The sequence below is a fragment of the Bos indicus genome, chromosome 13 (genome assembly GCF_029378745.1).
Source record: "Bos indicus isolate NIAB-ARS_2022 breed Sahiwal x Tharparkar chromosome 13, NIAB-ARS_B.indTharparkar_mat_pri_1.0, whole genome shotgun sequence".
Classification (NCBI taxonomy): domain Eukaryota; kingdom Metazoa; phylum Chordata; class Mammalia; order Artiodactyla; family Bovidae; genus Bos; species Bos indicus.
In genome coordinates this window covers 8,617,762-8,632,068 of record NC_091772.1, presented here as the reverse complement: position 1 = coordinate 8,632,068, position 14,307 = coordinate 8,617,762, and the positions used below count along the sequence as shown (strand labels likewise).

At 39.4% G+C, this 14,307-nt stretch overlaps 1 protein-coding gene across 2 annotated transcripts in view; it reads right to left on the bottom strand.

The window, feature by feature from the left end:
• Positions 1–14,307, bottom strand: part of MACROD2 (mono-ADP ribosylhydrolase 2) — a 2,314,515-nt gene that overhangs the window by 1,106,370 nt on the left and 1,193,838 nt on the right. The gene's annotated exons all lie outside the window — the stretch shown is intronic.

Genomic DNA, 14,307 nt, shown 5'->3' with positions numbered 1-14,307 from the left:
TGTCTTTTTTCAACAATCAATTGGTTACATGTCAGATCAACTTTCTAGAACTAAATTGCATTTTGAAAAACAGAATTACATCTTTTTGTGGTTTGCTTTAAAAAGGTCCTGAAATATAATTCACTTCATATGTGTGTTTGTTTTTAATGTCATAAAGCAGGGAGGAGGTCAGAAAGGCTAGAGGTCAGAAGGAGAACTATTCATAGTTTATGGTTTCATAAAATGCTGATGTGAGGATTCAAATCCCAGGAAAGCTTTAGGTTATAACACTTGTTTAAAAACAAAAACTAAAAAATCTTAAATGTTACGAGTGAGAACAATCTAAATGTATATATGTACAGAAAAGAATGCATATAAGTATGTAAAATCATTTATTTCATAGTCATTCCATAAGTCATGCATTATTGTTACATAATATGTATATGTATTTATCATATGATAACGCTTCCCTGATGGCTTAGTCAGTAAAGAAACCACCTGCAATGCAGGAGACCTGGGCTCAATACCTGGGTCGGGAAGATTGTCTGGAGAAGGGAATGGCAACCCACTCCAGTATTCTTACCTGGAAAATTCCATGGACAGAGAAGCATGGTGGGCTACAGTCCATGGGGTTACAAAGACTCGGACATGACTGAGTGACTAACACACATTTAATGTGTATGTATACATACATACATACATATATATATATACACACATAAATATACATATACACATACATATATATACATACACATACATATATACACACATATACATACATACTTTGCCAACAAAGGTCCGTCTAGTCAAGGCTATGGTTTTTCCAGTGGTCATGTATGGATGCAAGAGTTGGACTGTGAAGAAAGCTGAGCACTGAAGGATTGATGCTTTTGAACTGTGGTGTTGGAGAAGACTCTTGAGAGTCCCTTGGAGATCCAAACAGTCCTTCCTAAAGGAGATCAGTCCTGGGTGTTCTTTGGAAGGAATGATGCTAAGGCTGAAACTCCAGTACTTTGGCCACCTCATGCGAAGAGCTGACTCACTGGAAAAGACTCTGATGCTGGGAGGGATTGGGGGCAGGAGGAGAAGGGGCTGACAGAGGATGAGATGGCTGGATGGCATCACTGACTCAATGGATGTGAGTCTGGGTGAACTCCGTGAGTTGGTGATGGACAGGGATGCCTGGCGTGCTGCGATTCATGGGGTCGCAAAGAGTCAGACATGACTGAGCAACTGAACTGAACTGAACTGATACATACATAACACTACATATATATAATATATATATATACACATATATAATGTATTTCATATAAATTATTTCAGTGGTTAAATGTTTAGTGGTATTGCTATACCAAACATCTATGGCCCAAAGGGCATATAAAAAAATGTTCAACATTGCTAATTACTAGAGAAATGCAAATAAAAACTACAATGAGGTTTCACCTCACATGGCTGGAATGGCCATCATCAAAAAATCTACAAACAATAAATTCTGGAGAGGGTGTGGAGAAAAGGGAACCCTCCTGCACTATTGTTAGGGATGTAAATTGGTATAGCCACTATGGAGAACAGTATGGAGATTCCCTAAAAAACTAAAAGCAGAGCTACAGTATGATCCAGCAATCCCACTCCTGGGCATATATCTGGAGAAAAACATCATTTGAAAAAATACATGCACCCCAGTATTCACTGAAGCACTATTTACAATAGGCAAGACATGGAGACAACCGCAATATCCATAAACCGGTGAATGGATGAAGAAGATGTGGTATATTTATATAATGGAACATTACTCAGCTATAGCAAAGAATGAAATATCATATTAAGTGAAGTAAGCTAGATAAAGACAAATATCATATGATATTGCTTACATGTGGAATCTGAAAAGTAATTATACAAATGAACTTATTTACAAAGAAGAAATAGACTCATAGGCTTGGAAAACAAACTTATGGTTACCAGAGGGAAAAGGTAGGGATAAGGGTTAAATTAGGAGTTTGGGATTACCATATACACACTACTATATATAAAACAGAGAACCAAAGTGGACCTACTCGTTGGTTGTTGTACAGTATAGGCAACTATACTCAATATTTTATATAAAAGTAAAATGGAAAAAAAATCTACAAAAGAATATATATATATATATCAACACATACGCATATATATAACTGAATCACTTTGCTTTACACCTGAATTTAACACAACATTGTATTGTAAATCTATTCTACTTCAGTAAAAAAATTAATCAGTTTAAAAAAGATAAACTTAAATATAAATATAAATACACACACACACACACACACACACACACACAAATAGCCAGTCAGTAATACAACACTTAACTTAAGAAACAGTCATTGACTCTAAAACCGTTTCCCTAGCTCACAGGGATATTGCAATAATAATACATAAGTCCCTAGTACATATTTGGGCTTCTCAGGTGGTAAAGAATCAGTGGTAAAGACTCTGCCTGCCAATGCAGGAGACACAGGAGATGTGTGTTCGATCCCCGGGTCAGGAAGATCCCTGGAGCAGGAAATGGAAACCCACTCCAGTATTCTTGCCTGGAAAATTCCATGGACAGAGAAGCCTTGCAGGCTACAGTCCACGAGTCACCCAAGAGTCAGACACAACTGAGCATGTATGCAACCTAGTACATATTAATCACGTGCTTATCCTCACTTATCCTCATTTTATCATCATGAATTTTTGTTTTCAGATGAAGAAAAAAAAATGAACAAAAGAAAACAAAAGAAATATTCATTGAGCACCTAGCATGCATCTGAGTGTGCTCCGTGTGGGAGCTGCAATGGGAGTGAAACAAGATGACTCGCACTATCAGGAAGACACATAAATGGTGCAAACCCAAGAACCACAAGGCAGGGGGGTGGCTGCAGCTCACACTGCCTTCCACGCTAGAAGGGCTTCTAGAGAAAGAGATCTCGAGGAGGAGGGATTCAGCCTTGCTGAACTCTATCATTCATAATTTCTTTTGAGGATTCAAGCTTGGATTGGACTGATGGAGGCAGGAGAGGGGAGAGCTCTTACTATTAAAAAGCCATCCCAGAATGGTGGGGCCGACTCACACCACATTGCTCTTGGCCCTTACATGCAACAGGCATTCACTACATATTTAGGGAATGAAAGCTTACAGAAAAACTTAAGAATTTTCTTGTCAAGGACCTTAAAAAATGTTAGAATTTACCATGTTATAACATATACAGTCTACACCTTAGTACAGGAAAAGCCACAAAATTGAAATTTTGAAATGGAAAAATAATAAAGCTGATTGTTTGACCTGGTGAGCAAATTAGTGGGAGAGTTAAATTATATTTGGCTAGAGCATACGCTTGCTACTTTACTCTCAGAAAGACCTGGGTTCAAACATGAGCTGCAGCACTTCTCTTGTTGTTCAGTCACTCAGTCGTGTCCGACTCTCTGAGACCCCATAGACTCAGCACACCAGAATTCCCAGTCCTTTACCATCTCCTGGAGCTTAGTCAAACTCATGTCCATTGAGTCGATGATGCCATCCCACCATTAAGTCCTCGGTCGTCCCCTTCTCCTCCTGCCTTCAACCTTTCCCAGCATCAGGGTCTTTCCCAATGAGTCAGCTCTTCACATCAGGTGGCCAAAATATTGAAGCTTCAGCTTCAGCATCAGTCTTTCCAATAAATATTCGGGACTAATTTCCTTTAGTATTGACTTGTTTGATTTCCTTTCAGTCCAAGTGACTCTCAAGAGTCTTCTCCAACACATCAATTCAAAAACGTCAATTCTTTGGTGCTCAGCCTTCTTTATGGTCCAACTCTCACATCCACACTTGACTCCTGGAAAAACAGCTTTGACTATATGGACCTTTGTCGGCAAAGTAATGTCTCTGCTTTTTAATATGCTGTCTAGGTTTGTCATAGTTTTTTCCTCCAAGGAGCAAGCGTCTTTTTTCATGGCTGCAGTCACCATCTGCAGTGATTTTGGAGCCCAAGAAAATAAAGTCTGTCATTGTTTCCCCATCTATTTGCCATGAAATGGTGGGACCGAATGCTATGATCTTTATTTTCTGAATGCTGAGTTTTTTGTTTGTTTCTTTGTTTGTCTTTTTATTGAAGGATGATTGCTTTACAGAATTTTGTTGTTGAATGTTAAGTTTTAAGCCAGGTTTTTTAGTCTCCTCTTTCACTTTCATCAAGATTCTCTTTAGTTCCTCTTTGCTTTCTGTCATAATGGTGGTGTCATCTGTGCATCTGAGGTTATTGATATTTGTCCTGACAATCTTGATTCTAGATTGTGCTTCATCCAGCCCATCATCTTGGATGATGTACTCTGTTACATGTTTCACAGCACTTCTGTTACATGAACATAAATAAGTTCCTTAACCTGAGGCTGCATCTTCATTAAAAAATAGGACTAACAGTTAAATATCCATAAGTCATCGATGAGATGGTATATATCAAGCACCTGGCACAGAATATGGAAACTTTTTCTTCCTTCTTTGAGTCTGGGGCTATCTTTAGTGTCTGAAGTTCTGAAACAAACAACAGAGAAGTCCCCTGAATAATGCATTGTCTTAGAGAAAAAGAAGGTGTAACCGGGAAGCTTTTACTAACAAATTATTAGAAACTCATCATGACAAGATCCCTGCCTCTCATACTGTTAGGGCCTGAAACAAGGCAATGGGCAAACGTTCCCTGGTGCCCCAGCCTGCAGTCCCCTTTTGTTTTGGTATTAGCATACCACTTTCCTTCTGGGAAGCCAGCCCTGCCCTCTTCTTAGCGATGTATTTGGATAGGGTGGATTCAATCCATTCTTCAAGAGGTGGAGGGAATATGATCGTATCAGGGCACTTTGTTCCCCTTAACATAAAGGATGTTCCAGGAGTGGATACAACCAGCAGCAAGAATAGGTCAGGAGATTTTGCCCCAACTGTTGAACATAGAGATTTGAACCTGAGCAACCATAAGGCTAGTGTTGCTATCATCATCTTGCTATCATAGGAGACAACCATACAAATGGAGCCAAGACAAGGAAGAGACGCTGTGTTGGAAAGATAAACTATGCCATGGATATATAACAATTGAGTTCCTGCATCCAGGTTCCTGCAATCAGGAACCCTGATCTTCTATTTATGTACAAATAAAGTACCTTTCTGATTTCAGTTGTGTTCCCATCACTTAACTACTAAAAAAAAGAAAAGAAAGAAAGAAAGGGGATAGTTAGGAAGTATGGAATTAATGTGTACACATTGCTAGATTTAAAATAGATAATCAACAAGGACCTACTGTATAGCACAGGGAACCCTGCTCAAGGTTATATGGAAGCCTTATGGGAGGGAAGCTTAGGAGAGAAGGGATACGTGTGTGTGTGTGGCTGAGTCCCTTTGTTGTCCACCTGAAACTGTCACAACACTGTTAACAGGCTATACTCCAATACAAAATAAAAAGTTTAAAAAAATAAACATACATGTACGTTGCATGCCTTTTCCAGTTTACTTTGCCTATTCACCTTACTTTTACCAATACTCAGCATTCAGATCAACATATATAATATTGGTAAAAATTTATGGATAAAGAAGGAAAGAAATAGTATGTATGCCCTTTTTGGTGGGGGGTCTTTTAAAAACAAAACAAAACCGTGCACTTTCATTTTTAGACATAGAAATTAAAATGCAGTTTTAAATGGCTCTATTTACTAATGAACAAGTTGTTTTAATGGCTAATATCTATTTGTTGGAATTGCTTTTTAAAGATACCATATAAAGTTAATAGTCTAAATCCCATATTTAAGATGGGGGCTGCTATTGGAGGCAATTAGAGCATATTAGCAGGAACATAAAACGCCCCGCCCTGCAGGTTAGTAAAGCGCCCCCAGGAGGCAATACAGGCTGGTGAAGAGTGAGGTCCAGAAGATGCCTAGACTGTTTTAGTGAACCAGGAGAAGCAGGAATGAGCTCATTCCATCCAGATCACCCACTGAATTCGCAAACACTCGCCTATTTAAATACAGTCGTTTTCCTGGACCTGTGGTTCAAACTCATCTCTTGGCAGTCCTCAATGGCTCTGTCCCTCACTGGTTTCTGAGTTTCTGGAAGATCATGCTGAGCACGTATACATTAAAGCACTTCCCATCTCACAGCCAGAAGCACGACCTGTGATGCTGGATCCTGGACACTGAGCAGAGACAACTCTGCTGTCTGTGGACGTTTGCCAAGGTGTCAGGGTACTGACACAGCCTTTCTAAACTCTGGAAATGCAGGCGTCCTCCCAACACACTGTGTCTTCTTTAGAAGGCCCTCCTCACAGCTTGATGTTGTCTCCTTGTAAGTTTCAGCTGTAGTCCCAGGAGCCAACATGTCACAACGTTACCTAGTTATAACCCTTCCTTGGGCTTCTCCTGGCTCCTGCTTTCCCTTCATCATCTTAGGTGAGCAATGCTTCAGTCATCATCCAGGACATCATCACAGCTTGCCTGGGCTTTTGCAGTTGACAGCTTTTAGATGTCAACTCATCAGACCACGTCACAGTCCTGATGATAAGCTTCCTGCGGCTTCACATTACCCTCTACAAACTATGCAAAACCCTTGCCTGTCCTCAAAGACTGCTTGCCTGGTCTGCTGCTGGCAGAGCTCTCACTTCGCCTCGGGCACCCTCTCCACGGCTCTCCCCGTCCGGGTGCAGAGACTCCCTCCTCTCCTCTAACGCAGCTGTTCCCTCTCTCTGCATTGTCTTTCTTCCAATCCGCTCATGGCTGGTTTCTTCAGGCAATTCTGGTCTTGGCTCAAATGTCACCCCCTCAGAGAAGTCTTCCATGTCACCCTCTAATTGCTTTCCCATAAACCCCAGTGTTTTCTTTCTTCATGGATTTACCTCTATCTGAAACTATCTTATTAATTTGCACTTTATTGTCAGTCTTCTCCACTAGAATTTAAATTCGACTCGAACTCCCTGAGGATCCTATCAATATTCACCTTTGTGTCCCTAGGGTATATATATCCATAGCTAACACTACTAGCCCAACAGTAAGCTCGTTCTTACTGGCAGAACTGCATTTTGTTCAGTGGCCTCCTCTCCTCCCCACGTGCGTGCCTGCGTGCCTGCTAAGTCGTTTCAGTCATGGCCAACTCTTCGCAACCCCATGGACTGTAACGCACCAGGCTCCCCTGTCCATGGGATTCTCCAGGCAAGAATACTGGAGTGGGTTGCCATGCCCTTCTCCAGGGGATCTTCCTGACCCAGGGATTGAACCTGTGTTTCCTGTAGCTCCTGCATTGCAGGCAGATTCTTTACCGCCGAGCCACAGCGCCTTGTATGAATCCTGAGTGGAAATACCTAGTCATGTTGGTCCCATTGCCTTGTCACTGTCTGGTGTAGGGACAGGCATGTCGTGTGGGTCCAGCCAATCTCCTGGGGGTTGGGGATGGGATGCTTCTAAGACATAACTCACTTTTTTAAAAAGACCCACATGTAGAAGAAATGGTCCTTTCCCTGCCCTTGGACTTAGTAAGAATACATGTGATGCCTGAACCGTACATGTGAATGTGAAGAACACACATTGAGACAAGCAGAATGAAGAGCAGGAATGGACCTGGGTCTTCTGTGAAGTTGTTGTGCCTCTAGACTTTCTGTTACATAACAGAAAAATTTATGTTTCTGAAATGAAACATTAAAGGTCTGTGCAGTCCTTCTCAACCCTTTTCCTGTCTTTCAGTCTACCCAACATTTTGTGTTTATTATTCTCATGCATCAGTATTTATTTTAGTACATATGTGTTTATACTAAAATAAAATATAATGTTCTTTTGTGTATTTTAAACTTTTATAGCTTATTCTTACTACCTGTGATTTACTCTGAGCCTTTCTTTCCATTTCTTTTCTATTCTATTGATTTCATGACTGATTGATATATCAGGCCTCAAAGTTACAAGATTAGTATAGATATCCAGAAATGCAATTGTTCACTTAAAGGATTGGTACACCATCAGGTTTACTAGACATTATCAAATTATTCTCTTAAAAAATTGTGCTAATTAAACTCTTCCCAATGGTATAAGAATACTTATTTTTTCACATGCTTGCCAATATTTTGTATGGTCAGGTTTTTATGTGAAATGATATCTCATTCTGCTTTTAATTTACCCTTTTCTGTTTACTAATGAGTCTGAACATTTCTTCCTATATTTGTGGGCTGTTAGGCTTTTTCTTTTATTATTGCTCTATTTGTATTCTTCCTTTATTTTTCTGTTGTTTGTCTTTTTAATTGATATTTTTATTGTGTTCTTTATATATTCTGAATATTGCCTGTTCATGAATTGCAAATATCTTCTACCTATCCATGGCTTAACTTTTTTATGGTATCTTTTGGTTCATAGAAGTTTTAATGTTAGTATAGTTAAATTTAGGGCTTTCTTGGTGGCTGAGATTGTAAAGAATTTGCCTGCAATGCAAGAGACCCAGGTTCGATCTCTGGGTTAGAAGATTCCCTGGAGAAGGGAATGGCTACCCACTCTAGTATTCTTGAAAGGGAAGTCCCATGGACAGAGGTGCCTTGAGGGCTACAGTCCATGGAGTTGCAAAGAGTCAGAAACAACTGAGTGACTAACGCTTTCACTTTTCATAGTTAAATTTACAAAATTTCCTTTACGATCCAGGTTTTTCATTTTTGTTTATGACCTTTATTGTTTAGCCACTTTTGACAAGACTCTTCATTATTTTCAAGGAAACATCCTAACAGATTCAGCAGTTAGTAAATACAAGTTGATTAAATGAGAAAATAAATGAATACACAAAGTGATTTTAGCAGGAAAAAGTAAAGAGTGATAAATCTCATGTCAAATAATCAATATCTTAAATAATATAATGTTGAATGGACCGTTTAGAAAAAAATCTATATTTTTGAAGGTTACAAATTACCCCAATCAAAGCTAGAACCAGAGTCTACCATCATATTCTGAAATATTCTTAAATATGAATGGGACAAAATGTGCTTACATTTAAAAATCCAGAAAGTTGGGGATTCCTCACTGATTCTGGGTACATAAATAGCTTCCAATCACTGAATCTTAAATTTCAGAGAAAAGCAACATGTCTCATTGTCATCAATTACTCCAGAATTTTTATTTATTTAAAACAAACACCTGGGTTGTCTGTGCTGGCCTATCCCGTAAGCAATACTCACATGATCTATATTTTTCATATTGCATCACATTAAAAATGGAGAGGAAGGGATTTCTGCATTCTTCCATAACATGTTGACTTCTCTTGATTCAAATAAATAAAAAATGGAGGGCTCTGCAAATGAATTAAGCTAACCTTTGTAAGGTCACTACCGAGGTTCACAGAGGCAATGGAATCATTTCAATATGTGAAAGGCCTTATTTCCACAATCGGAACAGAAAGGTCTTAGTCTGCGTGTGTGCAGACTACATGAGGTGATAAAAACAGAGTACAAAAAGATTAGATACATCCATTTCACCATTTCTTTGGGCATGTTTTTAAATTCAACATTTTATCAACCTTATGCCTGTGTACATGTGGAAGATCACTATCAGATGATATATCCTTCCCATCAGTTCATTTACAAAGGAAAAAGTAATAGCAGTACCACAGACATCAAACTCTCATATTTTAAAAGGGAAAAGAGAAAACTTTTATGGGCAAAGCCAGGTAATAAGTCACCTTTCCCCCTGCTCACCCGTGGAGAATCTTTTTCAATGGTTCTTTTCCTTCACTCTATTTTTTTCCCTTCTCAAGTATTATATAAAGCCAAATAACATTGTTTGAGGCTTAAGGGAAAGTCAGTTCCCATTTTGTGATTTTCTTCTCTACATTTTAACTGGGAATAGATATGGCAGAAACAGTTCTAGAATTCACACCATCCCAAGTGAGTCATCACCTGCTTCCACAGGGCTCTGATCTACGGACGATTCTAGGCAGATTAATTTCCTGGAAGATCTCAGTTGTAATATTGCTAATGCTCACCCACCTACTAAGTAAAGATCCAAAAAACACAGTCGATCACATGCTTCTCTCTTCTTCTGTTGATAAACTCTTGGGAAAACATCTGGTAGGTGAGGGGTGGCAGCTGAAACGATCGCTTTCTGCCCACGTGGTATTCTGGGTTGGTTACCTGTACTGCTTGGCTTATGTGATGCCCTCCACTGTACAGGTTTACCTCCTATTTCTCACATACAATGTGGTCAAAACGAAGCTCTGGATCTTCCTGAATGTTGGCGACTCTTAGGACACTTATTACATAATGGTTAATGCGTTAGTCTTCTTAGGTGGCTGTATCAAAATTCCATAGACTGGGTGGCTTAAACAATACATGTTTATTTCTCAAAGTTTTGAAGGCTGGGAAGTCCAAGATCAAGGGGCAGGCAGATACGAATTTTGGTGGGGGCCTTCTTCCACCAAAGATTTCATGCACAATGAAATCTTGTGCATTTCCACAGTCCTCCTGCTTTGTGCTCACAAGCCTTTTCTTCGTATGGGCACATGGACAGAGATAATTGTCTTTGTTTTGGATAAGAACATTAATTCCATCATAGAGGTCCTAACTTGGACTTTATCTAAGGCCAATTACCTCCTAAAGACCCAATCTACTGGGAGTTAGGACTTAAATATATGAACCCGGGAGCAGGGACACAAGCATTTAGTCTATAATAATATTCAACTTTGATTACCAATTTATATAACCTTTCTTCCCCTAGTCAACAACTTTTTTTTTGGCTTCTAAGCACTAAATTGGAATCTTCAATGTGTTCATGGACATCACATATTAAAACCTGATCTGGTTCAGACATACATTAAATGGACCTTGTGAATTAAAAATCTGGTCAAAGTAGAGGGGCTGACCCTTCTGTGTTGGCCTCTCAGTCAAAACCATTATCTTCCAAAGACCTAGTACGAACAAACTTGTAATCCCCTGAAAAGAACTTCTTCTGATACCTACTTTGAATAGAGTCAGTGTGATTTCCCATGGGAAAAATTCTCCTGAAGATGGCAGTCTTTCACTTCCAGGCTTTGGTCCAAGCTATTCTCTTTCTAGAACATTCTCTGGTTTCCCCTCCACGTGCACAAAAATATCTATCCACACCTGGGTCTCTGTTTAGACATCACTGGCTCAGGTGTTCCTCCTCTTGTTCCTGTGGGCCTGTCTACCACCATCATAGTTTCTCTCATTTGGCCCTTGGCTTGACCATCTACCCTTCTAAACTGTTAAGATTAGAACAACAGGAACCAAGTCTCTGTATTCACCACTCTATCCACAACATGAAGCCTGGTACCCAGCATAGTGTCAGAGCTGAAGGAGTGAATGACTCAGTAGGAAAGTGAGTCATGGCCTAGACGTCCAACAACGCAGATGTTTAGCCATTTCTAGAACAACCTGAAGTCAAACATGGAGGACACTTTAAGCCTTTACAGAGGACTTAGCATTTGCAGAGGGTCTGTCTTCCAGATCAGAATAAAGACAGAGTAGAGCAAGAGAGATTGCAATAAAGGAACACGTCAGGAGGAAAGCAGTTAAAGAGTCATCTCCCAAATCCAGGTGAGAAGACTTGGAATCATCATGGAGTCTTATCCTTCCTTTGCAACTCCCCCCATGAAAGTGAGTCGCTCAGCCCTGTCCGACCCTTTGTGACCCCATGGACTGCAGCCTGCAAGGTTCTTCTGTCCATGGAATTCTCCAGGCAAGAATACTGGAGTGGGTAACCATTCCCTTCTCCTGGGGATCTTCCCAACCTAGAGACTGAGCCCAGGTCTCCTGCATTGCAGGTGGATTATTTACCATCTGAGCCACCAGGGAGCCCAAGAAGACTGAGTGGGTAGTCCATCCCTTCTCCAGGGGACAGCTCCACTGAGGATCCCCCAAATGTGTGGGAACTATTATGAAGAGAAATGCAGGACCCCTTTCAAAAACTATTAAAAATTTCAAAATGATGGGAACAGAGCATCAAAGCAAGCATGTAATGTGGGTTCCTTCTAAGTATGGAGTCCTATTTACTGTGTAGGCCTAATGCCCACAAAACTAGATCCACATCTCTCTATGCCTAGGTCGCAGGCACATGCAGGTTCTATTACCTAACAGTATTTAAATGTATTTGTCAGCATTCTCTCAAGTATTTTGAGGCCCTGGAACTCAAAATTCTAGAGCATAAATAATCTTTCATAATGACTTACTATGAGTTTGCTAAATGCCAAAGTCTATAACACCCAAGTTTTCATAATCAACATTCTCCTACAGAGACCTCTTGGTATTGAAATGTCCCTTCTTAAGCTTAGCTTAAATTCATCCTCATTAGAAACTAGCTATACATTTGTACCAATAGATAGAAATAAAGTGGAAAAAGTTTCAGTCTTGCTCTGACTTATAGCAACTTGATCATCTCTCTGAAAATAACATCACCAAAGCACCTGCCAGATTTCAACAAAAAGTGATCCTGTATGTTTTCCTTTGTTGAATACATCAATTCTCCTGCCCTGTCTCTCAAAAAGTTACCAAGATCAAGTCAATCGTGTTTCTGTGGCAAATTGTATTATTCAATTATGACATTTTATTTGAGTATTACTCTTATAGCACCTTGCATTAATCTGCCCTAATAACTACTGGGACGTTTTGGAAATAATTGATTTTTCACATCTGAAAGACATCTGTTATGCTATGTTAATGGCAATAAAATAGAAGAAACTCACAAAAGGCAAAAATGGAACTAAATGCCAAGATAAATGTTATATTTTGGCAATCGTCTCACAAAATAGCTGACAGATATTGATATAAGCATTACATTTTGTGTGAAGATACTCATCTTTTCCTATTATTATTCATACTTAATGACACACAGAAAAAATTATGACAATTCAGGATACCACATTTTGGGCCATGCCAAAGCCACATTTTGTGTATTGTTTTTCCATATTGATATATAATTGGTCTATGGTCTCCACATCAAGAATCAAAGTGATTCTTGGCATACAATTGAGTTTCACAAAAAGCAACTGAATACTTTAAGGAAATAGTGAGGGATTTATGGCTAATAGTTAAAAATAATTATAGTATCCCAAGAGAAAAGTAAAACTAGACAGTAAATTCTTATTGGTCATTTATGAACTCTATGTAGCAAAACCCATTTGGCAAAGGGAATGCAGCCACGTTCTCTACTCCTTAACATACCCAAGATCCTATAATACACCACAAGAGGACCGATGATTGCACCTTGAGGAGGGGTGGAAAGCTGGAAATCAAATCAGACTCTAGCACGTGGGGAGAAGGTGATGTGAGACCAGCTGCCGCTGGCAAACTCTTATGAGTGACTTATTGTCTTCTCATTTTTCCAGAACTTTAATTGTATTTAGATTTATAGTTCCATTACTGTATGTACACAAAAAGAGTTAATTCTTCAAAAATGTGTCTGCCTGATAGAAAAGACATTCATTTGTTGGTTCATCCCAGATTCACTGATATATTGGCTGAGGGTTTTAGTGATATTAGACCTTCTTTTTGGAGAAGGCAATGGCACCCCACTCCAGTACCGTTGCCTGGAAAATCCCATGGACGGAGGAGGCTGGTGGGCTGCAGTCCATGGGGTCGCTAGGAGTCGGACACGACTGAAGTGATTTAGCAAGCAAGCAAGCAAGCAAGACCTTCTTTTAGTCAATCTCTGCTGAACTCTCACAATTTTGATTGTTTTTTAAATCTATTTTAATCTCACTTTCTCTTTCTGATGCAGACATACACACACACACACACACACACATACACAAAACGAAAGCAAAGAAGCTGGAAATATCTGTTGTAAGCATGAGCAGAAAAGACAGATTCAAGGTAACTTCTTAAACTGACTCATGAGAGATTAATGGGAAAAGATACAACAGGGATCAAATCCCGTGGTCCCATTTTACAGATGAATAAACCGAGATCCAGTGACCTGAATGACTCAGGTCACACACAAATTCAGCAAAAGAACTGTGCTCTCACCAGGATTGCTCCCTTCCACACAACAACCTTTCCTGTAGTAGATCTATCATCACATTCACAGTGTTCCTGCAATAATTTCATAAATACCATTATCAATACCTTACACGCAGGGGCACGCTTAATGCTTGTAAACAGCATCTTAAAACATTTATGTGTTTTTAATTTTGTTGTTGTTTTAAGAAACAAAGAAAAGAGACTGTTTAAAACAAAAACATTGACAATAACAGTACAGCCTAAAAAAGATGGCCTTTATCCAAATCTGGGGGGTTTTGTCCAAATAATTTAAATTTGTACAGGCATGCATGCTAAGCTGCTTCAGTAATGTCCGACTCTTTGCTACTCTATAGAC